The 17,413-nt window shown below is 37.6% G+C and overlaps 1 protein-coding gene across 6 annotated transcripts in view; it reads left to right on the top strand.

Annotated features, from left to right (window-relative positions):
- Window positions 1-5,878: 5,878 nt before the first annotated feature.
- The window catches only part of rnf220a (ring finger protein 220a), a 183,204-nt gene continuing 171,669 nt past the window's right edge, over window positions 5,879-17,413 (top strand). For 3 of the 6 annotated variants that reach the window (XM_038300447.1, XM_038300445.1, XM_038300446.1), the window contains exon 1: window positions 5,882-6,309. The gene's annotated coding sequence lies outside the window, so the exon portion shown is untranslated. Of the gene's footprint in view, window positions 6,310-17,413 lie in introns of all 6 variants that reach the window. The other 3 variants (XM_038300448.1, XM_038300450.1, XM_038300449.1) reach the window with 3 other exon arrangements.

The raw sequence follows: 17,413 nt of genomic DNA, 5'->3' as shown, positions 1-17,413 counted from the left end.
AAAGATAGAAATGACCACTGCCTGTCCGGATTAGCTGTAATTCACCCTCAAACATGGTTTGTTTAAGGAATTAAGTCCTATGCTGTATGAACAACCTTAAAGGGCACGCCTACATCACAAAGGTGGTAAAAAGAGTCAAATTATAGCTGCTTTGAATCTAAAGGTTGTGGGTTTATCTCGACAAATAAAGGCAGGTGTCCTGACAGCCTTTTCAACCAGATAATAGAAAACATAAGCATTTCTTCTATTTTATAATTTTTAGGTCCACGTATTTTATTGTCTTTTTTTACATCTCTCCATTCAAACTAACTAATATAAACTAAGATAAGTTAAATTGGATCTCTAACTGTATTAGCCTTGATCAGTACAAATAAAACGTACTCTTGATCACAGAGATGATTTAATAATTCATAGAAAACACCAGCAATTAATTCATAAAAATGATAAAACTCCTAATCTAATGAACCATAGCAGCAAAAATTTTTTAACTATATCTATTCTTTAGAATAAGGCGTCTGCATTTGCCAAAAAGTAGGTTGACCTACTGCTCCAAAGCAAACTGCTAAGGATGTAAGGTTTAAAGTTTGTCAACACTGCAGCTTTGTTCATGGGCCTAAGAAAGTATTTCATTTCAGATGGTCCTGTCCTATTTTCCTTTGCCATTTCCAAGAGTATTTAGTTGTTTGTTACGGGCTGTTATCCTAGCATTTGGATGATTCAAATGCAGAAACAAGGCAACAATCATGTGGCTTTGGATTATGATTGAATGTGAGACATACAGAAGTGCAATAACAGAAACAGCTTGAGCTTACTGATCAGTTGTCAGCTTTACTGAGTAATCCTCATATAGACAAATGCTAGGATATCATGTCTTTTGTAAGTTTTGTATATTTCAGCTGACAAGACTTTGATTCTGCCACTCTTTGGTAGAAGATGTGCAGCGTGTCTTAATTTTATTGAGCAACCTGAAAAATTGCATAAGACATAGGAGGGAAAGAAATAGAGCTGGTCAGCAAAACATGCCAAGTATAAAGTAGAACTGACAAGGACTGAGAAAAAAACCATGGGCATCCATACAGAAGAGGGTGGTGTGGAAGGTGGCTTGGTGGTATGGGAAACAGGTGAATCTGAATAGCTAAATAACTAAACAAGTTCTTGATGTTGGGGGACTTAGTGGCTGCGAGCAGAGGAAGGAAAATGACCTGGAAAAATTAGCATCTTAGCTGCAACAACACATGGCCAACATAATCCTCGTAATGTAAAACTAAAAAGAATGGTATACCAAAAAAAAAAGAAACATTGAAATGAATGAATAAAACATGTCCAAAGAGAAAAAAATTACTATAATACAAAATTAACACAACATGGAACCTATCCCCTAATTGGTTCACAACAAGCATTCTTTTATTAAAAAAGCTAAGTCAGAGAATCTTCTAAACTGCAGTTCTTGTTGTGTGTTTCAGGTATAAAAAGATGCAAAGGGTGTTAATGGTTCACTAATACCTTAGGGAACAACAGCTGGCTTGTGTGTACTGATCCAACATGGCTAATATTGCTGAAGATGTTAACCCTGTTTCTATAACACTTCAGACAAGTCAGCTTACTTATGCTAATTATCCTTGTGCCTCAATAGAAGGTGCAAATGGAAGGTTTATAGATGCCTTAAGCCCTACTCTGCTGGAAGACTTGGGAAATGCCACCTATATGGCTGTTGCTCTAACATCTACCAACAATGCAAGGATTGGCTGAGACGTGCACAAGTCCGTCCTTGGTGGTTATGTTCCCTTTGAGAAGGATAATGGACCCTGGAGCAAAGCAAATCCTTTCAGCAATAATATGAGGAGGACAACATGATGTTTTTGATATCATCCAATTGAGCACAAACCGCACAAACAAGTCTGATTAATTGAGAGTCCACCTTGCAACTTAAAGGAACTTTAATACACTTAAGTTGGCCCAAAGCCAAAGTTACACCAACACCAATAATCACATTTTTAAACTTATCAGCTGGCTCTCAGTTGTGCTTTCTCCGGTCTATGTTCAATTTGATGCATAGGATGCATTTATGTCATTTAACCAGATGGAAAGATTGAAAGTATCTTTGATTGAAAAAAAATGTAGCATAAATTTTAAGCATATCAATCATGCAGCATTGTTAAAAGCTTTCTTTAAACAGACTTGAAACAAACAAATTTGGTCATTTTAACAAAAAGTTACAATAAAAGGAGAAAACAATTTTTGCTTTAGTGAAACTATGGGGGGGAAAAAATGTCTTTTTTCCTGACCAGCATATTTTCACAGCCTCTCCATTCATCTCATTATAGCCCTCTTCTTTTACTTTTTCACAAGTTGGATTCCATTTGCAGACAGACCTGGTCAAGGCAAAGGTGAAAGCATGCTGCCAAAGGCCATCCCCGACCCTCGACTGTCAGCTTGGCTTTTCATTAGCTCTCTGCCATTTCGTGTGAGATGTCAGGGTCTTCATAACAGTAGGACGTGACTCAGTTCAGATGGATGCCAAGAAATTTCTGAACAGAACAAGCCCTCGTGTTAACCTGGCTCTTTCAACAGGTAAAATCAAGTTTAGATAAAAATAGAGGTAAAAGAAGAAGTACAAAGGCTTCTGTGGTGAAACAGGTGCAATCAAAGTGCTTCCTAGTCAATACACAGAGAGGGACCATTTAAAAACATCAGGGGGCTGGACTAAAAGGGTGGCATTAGACTTTGAATGGAGAAGGATCTAAGACATGGATGGTCCTCTTCCTCAAGCAGCCCATTGACTCCAAACTGAGCCTATTAGCAAGACAACACACCACTAATGGCAGTGTTACTGCTGCCGCTGCCCCTCCATGTGCACGGAGACCACCCAGCATACACACACACTAAACACACTCACTTTCCCTTTTTTTCTTTTCCCACGCTTACATATCATAGAGGGAATCCACATCAAAGTGTTACTTCCATTAGAAAACATAACAGTGTGTTCTTGTGGTTCTGTGCAAGGATTTGGATGTGGAAGACATTTTTACATAAATGGATACTACAGCATCTGGAAAATGAGGTCTTACATTTCCTGGTAAAAGGTGGTTTATGGTTTTAAGAAGATGTTGCAGGGTTTTGGTGAGGTTTCCATTGTAGGTTATCAGTAGTTTATATCTTACCTGCACTCTTTGCTGTTTAAATCTCATATAAATCCAGATTACCCACTAAGCAATAGAGCCGAGGTAAAAGCAAAGCAAGAACTCTTTTAGATATAGAAGAATGTTAGATCCAAAAGGAAGTCGAAAAAACTGCCTGTTCTAAAGTAATAAATGCCTAAACAGAGATTAAAAATTGTAATATCTATATAAACAATTCTGTAAATTATACAAAAATGTCAGAATGCATAAGCTGAAACTCAAATTTAGCTTAGCATCAGTGTGTATATATTTTCTAATTTACTACTGTGGCATCATTACAAGGACATCAGTTTGCAGAAAAAAACTTTTATAATTATGTTCAAATTATATAGGGCTAGTGGTATTGGATTGGAGGATTAAAATAAAGCACATTTAAGTTATTTTATCTTTTTAAACCACAAAATACTATTATAAACAACATCAAAAACAATATCAAAGTTCTGTTTGTTGTCAAAGTAAAATAGTCACTTGTTTAACAATCAGAATTTCCAATAAGAACCATTACATAGTTCTACAGTTCCAGCACTTCTGTTGATGGGTTGCTATAGCAGAGAGATGACACAGAGATGAAAGATCATTTTAGAGGAGGACTTGAGTTCATTTGAAGTTGTGAAAAAACAAACAGACAATAGCCCTGGATTTCTTCAATGTTTGCATTCTTCAGCGTGCCATACTATTACCCACCTGGTGAAGTTCTTTGTCATTCAGAGTTGGAGAAAAGCTTGATGTAATTTTATAATCTTTGTCAGTGCCAGTCCACAAGGTTGCTTATAAATATTTTTTATACAATTCTAAAATCACCTAAAATTACTTTTATGGGCCAAATTTATTACAGCTATACTTGCTATATAGGTTATAACCTAATTTGACCAACCACCAGAAAACAAAATGTTGTAATAAATGCACATAAATGCTATGACATTTTTAAGATTTGAGTTGTTTTAAGAAAATTGTCGTTTTCTATACACTCGGTGTATGCAAAATGACACTAAACATAGTCTGTCTCTAAGTCTAAAATAGGACTCTGCTTTCATATTGATGTCTCTTCGACAAGACGTTATATTTAGCCTTAAAGACCAGCTGAAGCATATGTGAAATATAGATGTCAGATAAAATTTTACTGCAGACAAACATTTATCTGCATCTAACATTTTAAAAAGAACCTTAGGTCAAATGAAAAGAAAACCATCCCCGAACCACCCCTTTAAATATTGATACTCAGACCAAAAGTTTTGAGAGTTTTGGGAAATAGACTTCCTGTATTAATTTTAGGGCCATGCGATCCAACAGGAAAATGCACCTTCAAATTGAACCTAATGAGGTTATATTTTTCACATAATAATACTGATAGTACTGCTGTTGTTATAAAAATGTTCCTTTGTCATATATATTCTGTTGATTCTATTTCAGAATATTACTTTGTTGAATTAATATGTATCCTAGTGGGAAGAAATACATTAATTATAAAAAGTAGTTCAGAAGGAAAAAGAAGCTCTGTTCTTAAAATGAAAAATGTTTAATTCCACATGTGACCAGCAGGGGGATGGAGTACAGAAAGAACATAAAAGCTTCTATCTTTCAAGCCTCACATTTTCTTCATTGTATCATTTAATACTATTTCTCATTTCCTTCAGTCGAATAAACTTTTAGACCCAGTATTTCTTTTATTTACTTTTATACATCTGACCATAGTAGTCTTAGGAATGTTTTTCTTTTTGAGTTTTAAAGCACATAAACAAGAAATTTTCTCTATGAATTAAATTGAGCAACAGAAAAAATAATCCTGTTTATTGGTGCTATAACTTAGTTGCAACCTTATTCTGTGGTGTTATGCTTATTTACAATTTCTGGCATCCAATATGTAAAATAAGAATCCGATTTCAACATAACATAAAATTAAAGGTTTTGATAAGTCTGTTTTATCACTGTCAGACCCGCAACCCAAAACCACTTTAGTGAACTCTGACTCTTTCTCACTAACTTCAGTCTCTAGTGCGCACTTTCTAAGAGTGTCTGCTAGTCCACTTCTTTTTGTTAAGAGCTGGACTTCATTGGCTTTATGGCAAGTAGCAGTCTCTCCAGCGAATGAAAGAGAAAAACGGGGGGAGATGGAGGGAGAGAAAGAGAGGAGGTTGGGGGGATAATTCATTCACTTTGCCCACAAAGCGCAGTAGAAATCACCCAGGGGAACGAAACGCCAGACAGAAAAGGAGCCGGGGGGAGAGAAAGCACCCATTTACAGTCCGCAAACGATATAAAATGAACACTTTTTATGTTTCTTTTATTTAAAATGCAACTCAAGTCCTTTTAGATTTGTCGCGTTTAATGTTGTAAATGTGAGAAACAAATGGTGTTTTGATCCGTTAAGCTTTGGGGAATTAGGATACTTTAAATTAGTCTGAAGAAGATAAAAAGAAAATACTTGGATGGAAACAAAAACCTTAGAAACATTTTTCTTGTTTTGCTTTTTTGAGGTTTTCCTTGTGAGTGCGTCTATAAGGTACTGAGCGACCCGAGCGCTGCGCGGCAGCACTGCACCTCGGTGCGCCCTGGACCCCCGGTCGCCCCCCCTCCCTCCGTTCCTCCTCATCCACCCCCACGCTCTCTGCTCAGCTCCAGCCTCACACACGTCGCTGTTGAGGACTATGACCCCCCCCCCCCCCCCCCCCCCCCCCCCCCGCACCGCCACCCTCCCCTCACACCACTGCCTGCCACCATCTCTGCGATCCTGCGCTCTCTCTCGCCGGCTCCGCCGCTCCTTCCTCCCTGATTGTCCCTCTCGGTGCGCGATAGTGCCACTGATACCCACTTTACAGCGTGTCTGTGGAAAGTCAGCCTCTCTCTCTAAGTCTGTGCGTCCCTTGCTCACCCTTGTCCTCCTCTCTGGTTGCGCTGTGGCAAACTAACAAACAGAGGAGGTGTTAACTACTTTTTTTTGTTGCTTTTCCTTTTACGCGCCCTCCCGTTATCTCCCGGTTGCTGCCGCGCATTCGCGAAAAAGGGCCGGTGCCGCACTGATGATACTACTCCGCAGAAAAGTTTTCGGTTGTTGTGAGGATAAAAAAGAAAGAAGAAAAAGCCGGAAACCAAGCAGCCGTCTGCAATAGAAGCGGATTCTCGCCACGGAGAGGTGAGTTTACTCCTGTCTGTTTGTTGTTGTTTGGTTTGAAGCACAAACACCTTCCGCTTTTACGCTTTTTTTTCACGTTCTGCCGCAGCTTTCTGATTTTTTTGAGGCGCTTCTAACTTTCTTTCGCGGTTGCGCAAAAAGTATGTAAAAATGTCACGACATGTGTTTTTGGCCACATATGCGCGTGTGTTCCAATCTGTTTATGTTTTCTTCATTTAGCCGCGCGTGCAAGCGTGAAATCGTGTATGCCGGGGGTTCCTCCAACAAGAAAGTGGCATCTTGATTTGTTGTGGTGCTGACTTCGATGCCATTACGCACAGGTTACTGTCACCAAAGTGCATGGCATCCCTTCACAGGGTGCAGCTTATGCTCTTTAACTTTTTGGGGAGAATTCGTAATAATGAGTCATTATGAAAGTGTACTGAAAAAGATTTTTGTTATCACCCATTGATCTCTGTGCATCAGTAGAACCTAGAAAATCAAACTTTATCCTTCAGTTTTTATCAGGACCACCCAGCTGAACCGCAGTGATCATCCGGACAGGCCTGCTTCTGGATATGTTCAGTAAAAATTAAAGAACATGAACCCGGCAGCTCTCTTTACGCAGAATTAACAGGATGTGTTAGTTGCATTGACTTTAGGGTAGTAAAGCAGCCATAATAAGAAGCGCATGTGGGGTTAGGAGCCATATACTGACCTCGTTATTGCTGAGGTTGAATAAAGATTGTAATAAGTCAGATTTTCATAGAAGAAGTCGATGTATAACTTTTCTATCTAATTGCAGAAATAGCTTTTTATTCTGATTAACAATCTGTTTTGGCCTTGTTCATATAATGAAAATATAAGAAAAGAAAAGAAGTGATATATGAATAAAATTGCAGGCATACATTTTAACGTCAAAATCTAGCATTTTTGTGCAAAGTTAATGTCTCAGGGAGAAGCAGACGGCTTGCATTGATGATGCACGTGCACATAAATGTATGCACGCACGCAAACACGCTTTTGAGGGATAAAGCAGTTGGGAAACACCTGTTAACTGGGTAGAGGATATAATTTACATCACCATCGCCCTCCCACCCCCTCACCCATTGCAACCCTCCGAAGACCCCTGAGGGGTTACCTCTGGTTTGACGGCCGGGCAAAGGGAGTCTGGATAGGGAGTGAGCGCTGCTGCTCCCGCGGGTTGCTCAGCGTTCTAATTTGAGGTGAGGGAAGAGAGAGAAAAGGAGAAATAAAAGAAAACACGGCTGAGACTTGTTTATGTCTAACTCCAGGGTAACATAAAAAAAAAATTAAATTAAATTAAACTAAAATAACTTTGGCTTCCGAAATGAAACCTTGTGGGCTTTTCTCTTCATCATCAGTGGATGATTTTGTTCTTGACCCGTATGTTTTTACAGAACTGACTCCAACCCGCGTAACGGACTCGCACACGCCCGATGCAATCTGCGCGCAGTGGCACAACATTCAGAAGAGGAAAGAATCATAATAAAATTAGAACACTGTGCTCAAAGTACGGCAGAGTTATTAGTAGTAATTTCCGACTTGCTGCCAACAATAAACGGTGCGTAAAAAAGGCACTTGACGGAGCAAAGGTGCGCCCGGGGCGGGTCACCGATGATTGAGTTAAAGCTCCTCCAAAAACAGGAACTCGGAGACTTTAAGTTCGGGTCCGGAACTATATGGTCGTTAAACTCCACAACAAATCCGTTCTGTTTCATTTCACTGATCTGATTAATCAGCTTTGACTTATTTCGATCGGTAGGGCGTTTTATATATTTTTTCATTGAACATATTAGATAGTTTTAATTATGTTAAAATGTGAGGTTGACGCAGAACCTGTTGAAGCAGTGCGGATAAATCATTAGATAAAGTGACGCGCATAAAAGTTATTCATTGATTTTAAAGTTATGTTTTAATTATTAGATTTAAATAAGAATACAGAATTATGTAGGCAATTTTTATTTTTATGTGAGTTATTCGCGTTTGAATCACAGGCCTCTATGGACGGAGCTATACAGTTTACTCACAAATATATTTAAATATAAAAAACTAAATCATTAAAGACTTAAATCTTTTTTATAAAATGATTTCTCAATATTTATCCTTCCTAAACTCTTTTACAGAATATATGTTAATTCATAATTATGAATAAATTTCATTTATTGTAGAATTATAAAACTGTAATATTAATAATAACAATAACATTTATAATTAAAAGGATTTGTTGTTTATTTTTCAAATTATGTTTCAATCAAATGGCAGTTTTAATTCGGACTAAACTGTATCCTATTTAATATTTAAATTAATTGTTAATTAATAGTCCAAAATATTTTGACTCACTTAAATTCATGTGACCTCGTCTCTTTTAAAATTGTTGCTTTTATTATTATAATGAGTGCTTTATAACTGCTCACCCATTTATTGCATGAGTCTGTTTTATTAGGACAATTTTGATTATCTTGCTTTCAATTAAATCAATAGTATTTTGCAAGTGGATTCATAGCTCTATAGAGTTGTTATTTAGAAACTTACAAAACTAAGAAAGTATTTATTTTGTATTTTTTGTTTAGGTGAAAGGGCCTAACTTGGACGTCTAAACTTCCTCTCCCCGTGTTGCTTTTTATTCAAAGATTCCTCTTTTTCCCTCAAGGAATACATTTTGTATTTTTCTTTACCTTATCTCTCGTCCCAAAGGCATAATATATAACCGTAAAAAAAGAGAGGAACGAAAGTGTCGATGTTTGAGGAAAAGTAGTAGAAGATGATTTATCTGTCAGCGTTTTTCTCCTTCAGCGGCACCCGGTTTTCTCCCACTTCTCTCCCCGCAGTCAGCTGTTATTGCTCGCCATTGATCTCCCCTTTGCTCGCTCTCCTCTCTGCGCGGCGACAAGTGAACTAAAATTAATGTCTATTTCACACCCCTCTGCTACGGAATCGATGCGCGCAGGGAGAGAAGTTTATTTGAATTTGGGTGTGAGGAAGAACAAAAAAAAAAAAAAAAGAAAAAATCCCTCTGCGTGTTTAATTTCCAAATGGACAACTTTAGTTATGTAAACGTCGAAAATCAAAATACATGATTTTTTTTATTTTGTTTTTCTGTTGTGTTTGGCACAAATACAACAGCGGCAAGGCCTGCATTTCTCTCAATTTCTCTGGTTTTCTTGAAGTAATAAATGTAATACTCATTTCAATTTTGAATGCTTTACTAATCCGATTTCGTTTCTTTTTATCTAAAAAGTTGTTTCATTAAAAGCCACAAAGCTCATTTAAATAAAACAGATGATATTTGCAGCTAAATGCATTGAAGGTCTCCCTTTTTCCCCCCTATATGGAAATATTAATGCGTCGTGACGCACAGATTATCCCCCCCCTTCTGCGTCCCATAAGATGACGCCGATAGTAAATTACCCTCGAGCCGCTCCGTCGCGACTGCTTTGATGACCCCCTTCAGTCTATTAAGTCCTATCAATATGTACTAAATCCTAATTCTTCATTAAAAGCAAAACTAACTCCTTCTCTGCTTCTTGAAACACCCCCGCCCCCCCACCACTGCTGTGTTATTATGCATTATTTTGTTGCGCCAATAGCAGACCTTATTTTGCATGCAGAGATGTATTGTACATAAACGCATCGTTGGAAAATACACTGTGTGAGGAGGAGAAAAAGTGCGCAGGGCGCGCTTTGCGTCTCCAAACTTTGCCTTATTGTTATCTTAGAATAGAGACAATCATTATGTTTAAATGCGCGGTCGGATGCAGTCATTATACTGTCTGACTTTTCAAATATAAGAAAAGCTTACTTCTTTTGTTTTTATTTTTGTTTGTTTTTCTGTTTTTTTAAAGCGACTATGAAAATGACAGCCTTTCCGCTGCACAGATTGAGTTTTGGACACAATTTGATCATTATGATTGATTTATCTGTTCTGTGTTTGAACTCGTTTAGTAAAGTTGAATTTGACATTTCTCACTGACATGGCGTTTCTATCTAATATATCATTCTGTTCTGCTGCTTTTTTTTTTCTTGGGTACAAATCTGTTTTGGAATGACTAAGTGAGATTTGTATTTCAGTGGCTGTACACAGTGAGGCTGGGGAATGTCCAATCCTTTAATTTGCTGGCAGCCCTATGGCCTCCAGAGGCACTTAGCCTGTCCTTACATCTCAAAATTGAGAATTTAAAGGATATTAGATGGTTTAAAAAGTATGATGGTGCACTGGACCTTCATTTCGATTTCTGCCTCAACAACAAATTCCTGAAATTTTGCTTTTACTTTTGGTGTGCTGTCCAGGGTAATTTTTGTAGGCCCCCGGGGCTAGAGCCAGTTTGTGTGCCTTATCAACACATGTTTATTTTACTCTTCTAAATTACAAAAAAAAATGACAAATCAACTTTATGTGCACTTATGATTTAACGACAATCTGTATCAATATTGTGTCTTCTATGCTTTTCAAAAGATTTTTTCATTATAAACATGCAGAAAAATGTACTATAACACAGTAACTGGACAGGAGCATTTAGTTAAAGCCTGTTGTCATGACATCTCGGGTCATTTATATCAATTAGTTTGCATTTGGTTTTCTCCATATCAATTCAACAAAATAAATTGTGTATACAAAACTTCCAATCATAAATCTTAATGCCTCAGGATATTCCCACAGTAAGCCTCTTTATTTTTTTGTGATTGTTTGTTTTCCTCAAGTTTTGCCAATGTTTAATAGCTATAAATTATTCTTTTGCTTTGCCTCCTCACACCCGTTTATGAATGACTCCTTCTAAAATCTATTTCCCTGCCATTTTGTAGAAATACTTCTATTTCCTTTGTTAATGGAATTATCTTGGCAACATGATTTCTTCAGCTCTGAGTTATATCCCTCTTCCCTGCAAATATGAATACAGACACAATTATTCCTGTTATTGATGACAGGAAAGTGGAGTAGCTTCCATCCAGTCATTTTCTATTGGAGGGAAATCACTCCATATAGGAGGTTGCTGTGCTGTGCTTAATGGTTTGATTGCATTGGAGAAGGCAGCCTCTTGTAATGCCGTTACATAGGGAAATATCACTTGGAGACGCTATTGGCAACAAGAGAAAGTCGAAGAATTAGCCTAATGGGGAGAGTTGTGTCGGATGTCAGATACTTTATTGCTCGGTGTCTCTGTCTCTGTGTGTCTATCCAACCTTCGAGCGGCCGAACTGACCCCTCCTTCCCCACATCACATCTCTCTCAGGTTTCTGTGCCCATTTATCAGCTGCATTGCAAGCCGGATACCAAGTTCCCTGCTTGGAAAATAAGCTAATATCCCCCCACTTCACCCTTTCCACACAGCTCCCCAGAAGACACTGTTGGTGCATTTTGTTCTCATCGATTACATACAGGCGCTATCTTTGTAGCTTGGTTATATTTTTTCTCTGTGCGGCCTGTAACTTATGCGGACAGGAAACCAAACCGATGGTGGTGGGGGTGGCGACTGGTCAGGATGTAAATGGACACGCGTACCTGCAGAGACAGATCCCTTCACATGTCTGCTGTCCGCAAACCAGCTGGTGTTTATCCCAGAAATCCCAGCCAGGTTATAAGTGCTTCATGTCATGTTAAATAACTTTATGCTTTTCTGTCTTAATCATTGCCTCTTTTAGATTTTCTATACAACCTCTACAAATGTTGCCTGTCTGACAATCTGTAAAGTCCTCCAATACTGAACAGCAATCAGCCCCGCCCTACTGTTGCCCAACCTGGCAAGATAGGACACAGTCATAAACAAAAAGAACTTTTCCTCTGTTTAAATCGCTATCATAAACTCTACAAAAGAGGATTACTCCAGCAGAAATCAGTGAGTGAAAACTGTTTTACCTGGCAACAGTTTTTCCTCGTTAAACTGCAGCTAATTGACTTGCATGTGGCTTGCAGAAACAACTGGCCGGCCTGCTGCTTGTCTGCCTGCCAGCCGGCTAGATTAGAGGCTGCTGTTGTACAACCCAACACAGTAATAAAGACTCATAGGAGGGCGCCTGGTGCCACACTTTGACTCAGTCACTTTCTGACAGGTAAAACTGAAAGTTGGCCACATCTTTATCTATGATTACGAATTATGTTATATTAGGACATTTTAAAGAGATTTAAGCTGATAGAAACTCAACACAAATCACTGAGGATGGAGAAAATCTGCAGCTCTCTAAATAGTGTGTAACCGAATCATGCTGCACAGAGCCGGTCCAAAGCATAAGCATTAGGTGCGATTGCCTTGGGACTCTGCTGCTTTGTGGGGAGGGGAGATTAAGAGCTCTTAAGAGCAAAAGACAGAATGAAAATTATTGTGTGTGAACAGAAATTTGTTTTATAAAGGAAAAATAATTTTTGCAAACAGAAAATGCAAAAATTGAAGCTTCATTTTTCATAACAAACAGTTCTTATAAACTGCATTTCAAGAGTGCAGTCTCTCATTAGCCACTGGCTTTAATTATAGTAGATTTTACTAAATTTTACAACAATCCAAGCCACTTCTTTAAGGTTGTAATTTGGTATGGGACAGAAATAAATCATAATTAATATATTAAAATAGTTGTATAAGTGATGTAACTAAATCTGTCTCATGAAACCTGATCCAGTTGTAATCAACTGGATAAAACCATAACAACAGTTCTTCAAAGTACAGTTTTGAAGTAACTGAATCTTTATCTGGCAAAATCAGATACAGCCTTTAAACACAGATTTTAAAGTTTGCAAAGTATTTTTTTTTTAAATGTTGCTAAAAAATAATATGTCGTTTTCATAAACCCAATATTGCGTATGAGCTTGTACACCTCTGGTCAGTGGTCCCATGGTTACTGGCAGATAATGAGCTAAATGGAAATGAAGTACCTAATCTTAATCTGCCTAAGGCTCCTTATAACTTCAGGTCAGAACCAAGGTTGCATCTCAAAGGAGACAACTAAAGAGATGCTGAGTCTGGGAGCGAAATAAAAGTCTGGCAAAAGGAATAGAACCAGTTTACCAGTGGGCCAGAATTATGCTGTGAAGGTAGTCATTTATGAGCAATGGAATGGTTTAGTCCTGTCTGGAACGAGGAATTAGCTGGCCCTGCTCAACTGGGCCTTCCTGGTGAAAGCAACGTAAAAAAGAAAAATCCCCACCACAGGTCGGGGCTGTCTTCCAAAGCGATTTATTTCTCTGCTGGCCATGACTTTGTCTCTGAATTTAAAGTAAGAATTAAGCAGTAAATCCTTTTGTATTTTTTACAGGCACATTTAATGAAATAAGGCACTAAAAGCACATGCAGGCTTACTAGAATAAAACACCCTGCAAAAATATTTGTCTCCAGTAAAGTGAATTCAAGCTTATCCAATCATTATTGATTTTGGTGGAGTATTGCCGTAGCATCATTATCCACCTTACGGTGATGTGTAAGTTTTCCCCTTATTAAATCATACAGTAATACATCTTTCTGTTGTTGCATATTTCCTTCTGTGGCGCAGCAGCTGTTGACTGCAGTGAATAACAGGGTTACAGATTTCATATCAGAGAGAATGAGAAAACAAGACAGAAAAAAAAACTCAGGAAGGAAATATGATATTGGATATTCGAAAGGCATTCGGAAACAATATTAGATTTTTAACAGCTGGACGTTAAGACAAGGACAAATAATATGTGCGACGAGGAAGAGGGCGGGGAGATAAATGGTTGTGATTCTTATTCACAAGGACATTTGAGCTTTGCCTCATGGCCAGACATGAATGAGTAGATTTCAATAGTATCGACTGTTGCTTTGGACATCAGCAAACACACATACTCCCGCACAGGCATAAAGACTGACCGTCTGGAATACAGAATGGACCTGTCTGCTGTTCAGGATTTTCTGCTAAAAAAAATAAAAAAATAAAAACAGCATTACAAACTGAAAGGTTCTGAATGGGATCGGCCTTTTTGTCTTATGGGAATCTACAGTCTGATCAACATCTAAACTTTAGTTTTTAGAGTAAACTTCTTCTCAAATATACAAGCTGCAGTATAATTAAATGTACCCTTGAATCAGTTTTTATTGAACCAGCTTTTGCAGCATGAGGTTAAACATTTTTTTGTATCTTTGTGCAGGTATTTTGTTCCTCCCTTCTTTCTAGAACCCTTGTAGTTCAGTCAGGTTTCTGAGCAGCTATGCTATCTTCTCTACAGCTGCTCAAACAGGTTAAGGTTAGACTTAGTTCTTTTTATGGGGCATTAGAACTTATTGGTTGTTTCCTTTCTCTACTTTGTTGGATTAAGCTTTAATCGTCAGAAAGAAAGCTGCATATTTGATTTCTAAGTGCTGCAATTTACCCAGATGCCTTTGAAATAAACCAAATTCCTCATCTGTGCACTTCTTAAGCTGAAAGTTGCTATATAATTTTTGGCTTTAACTAATCCTGATGTTCTGCTTAATGGCTAGACATCTCTAGTGTGATCTTATCCGTCTAAAGGACATTGTACCAGAGATCTCATGGTCCTTCTTTATATAGCTTTGCTAACTCAAGTTGTGCTGTCAAATTCTAAAAGATATTCCTTATCCTTGCATTTTTTTTGTCTTGATTAGACTTTTTCTAACTGTATTATCATAAAAGAGAACTTTCAACGGGTAACAGAGACCTGTAGAGTCTAGAAGGGGCTTTATTTCTTTGCATGTTGCATGGTCTGATTTGCTGCTGTTCGCTGTCTCAAAGCTCTTCCACTGGTGAGTAATCTTTCTCACTGCAGAATAATTGACTTCCGCTTGTATAAAAATCACCTCAGAACTCTTCCTGTTTTGATGGGTGGGGGCCGTAGCTTCAAATGAAATGCTCAAAGTTCAAATGGAATGTACTTCTCGCGTAATAATAATAATGGTGACAAAGTTTTTAAACTATGGTTAGATAAATTAGCAGAATAGCGTTGTTTTCTAATAAAGTAATGTCCATTAGTCAAATGATTTATGTTCACATTTAATTAGTTTCTCCTATTTTGTTTTTTTATGATTACATTTGGGGCCCGAGCTGTGTGACTTTGAATTATAATTTTTTTATTTGTGGGTGTCTCTGTCTTCAAAAGGCAGAGGACTGATATAACTCACTCTGTCTTGTACTGATATGTAAGAGTAGAACTTTGATGCTTGTCAACACTTTCTAAACATACCCAGGGAGCTGGAATGACACACACGTTAAGTTACACTCAGATTTATTTTGTTTCTGACTGCTTTTCTATTCTATCCATTAAAAGAAAAGACCAACCCTTAGCTCCTCAGCCGCTTTCCTTCCTGACAGTGGGCACACACATACTGAGCAGTCACAGCCAACGAGACGTTTTCATGGCAAAAATTGGATGCTCTCTTCTCGTTCCTCTCCAAAACTCAGCAGCACTCAAAACTCAAAGTGACATGTTTTGGCTTTGTGTTGAGGCAAAATGCGTTACTTACACACTCAAAGCAGTCATGCTAAGAAAATAGCTATTCTGACAACAGTCAACAGAAAGGATGTCTTCAAGAAGAAAAGACGCTGTTGTTGGTGCAGCTTTTCAGATCTAATTTTACTTCCTAATTTTTTGCTTTTTACATTTTGACGCAGTTTACAAAGGATACATTTGTTGAATTATGTCGGAGATCAATGAATGTACAGTTTATTTATTTTTTTTTTTTAAATGTCATACCATTGAAATTGTGTATCCATACCTCCTCCAAAAATGTACCCCTGCTTTGCTTAACTTTTAAATGGCATTACATGATAATTCTTAAGAAAACAATAATCTGCATGACCAGGATGTTAGTTATTTCTTAGTGGAATCCTCATCCTCCTAAAGGCTCATATTTCAAGGGCCAAACTCTCCCTCGAAACCATGTTAAAGCACGTTACTGTTGACACCGGAATTTTGCCAACTTGCACAACATTGTCACTTAAAGTGCAAATTTGACATGAAAAGCCCTTCTCTTGCTTTTCTGTGTTTAATATCGCGCTGACAACTGTATCATTCCTGCACACTGTAATCAAATAATGACACCGTGGTAAATGTTCCCCCGTGACATTTCCTATTATAAAATGCACAGAGCCTGGTGTCAGACAATGCGTGGGTGGTATCACTCAGTGGCAAATGGGATTGTAAGTGGCATCTGGATGACATTCGGCGTGTTTGCATTGGAAGTAATTGCACTAGTATATTGATGATATGCATAGGTGTATGTCATCTGGAATTATGATTGTTATTCTTGAAATAAGGGGGGGAAATCACATCACTCTCCATTAAAATCTGTTTGACACTTTTATTGGGGGGGATATTACAAGTGTGTATGATTGCACTTTAAATCACACATAAAGGTATGTTTGATATGTAAACCGGTGATAGAAAAGTACAGAAATATTAAGCATCTCCAGGTTTCAAAGATTAATTTCAATCTAACAACCATGTATGGCTAAATATGTGCATTTGCATGCATTTGTGAGCAATAGCTGACCACCAAGAAGCCAGTTTGTCTAACAGAGTTGTAGACATTTGCTCATTTTACATATCAACATATTTCCTATCTTGTTTCCACAAGTTTTTCTTCTATTCTGTTTCCTTCTCCTAATTTCCTAAAAGCTATCAGCCATACTTTTATGGAAATCGTACAGACATAAAATTTTATTGTAGATCAACATGCCCTGTTCAACTCTTTCTATGTGCTTTTAAATTATTTTCTGATAAAAATTATAGCCAAAATTTCATACCTCTGTCTGAAATCATATGTGGCATAAGCCAACCAAGGGGAGACATTTTAAATGTCTGAATGAGTTTTGTTTTTATTTGTGTTTTAAAGTAAATTCCTGCATTTACTTCTTAAAGCTTTAGCAAAAATTTTTAGCCTCATGCGAGAATATTGTATAGCAAAAAAGAATGGTTGCACCCCTTTCTCCCCATGTAAAACCAGATTTAAAAAAAAATGTTGTAATCTGTTGAAAGCAAAGCAGTTCAATCTTTAAAAAGAAAGGTATTCAGGTTAATTCTTGTACCTCTTGCAATCTTATTTAAAAAAATATATAAACAAAACATATTGCTGTTTCTCTCTTAAATGTTTCTTTCAAATAACATTTTATTTCATTACACTCAAAGTTGTAATCTTTTCCTCTT

This window comes from Cyprinodon tularosa, unplaced genomic scaffold, assembly GCF_016077235.1.
Source record: "Cyprinodon tularosa strain WSP-4 unplaced genomic scaffold, ASM1607723v1 ctg45, whole genome shotgun sequence".
In the NCBI taxonomy this organism is placed as follows: domain Eukaryota; kingdom Metazoa; phylum Chordata; class Actinopteri; order Cyprinodontiformes; family Cyprinodontidae; genus Cyprinodon; species Cyprinodon tularosa.
Note: the sequence above shows the minus strand (reverse complement) of the source record. Positions and strands in the feature narration are given on the sequence as shown.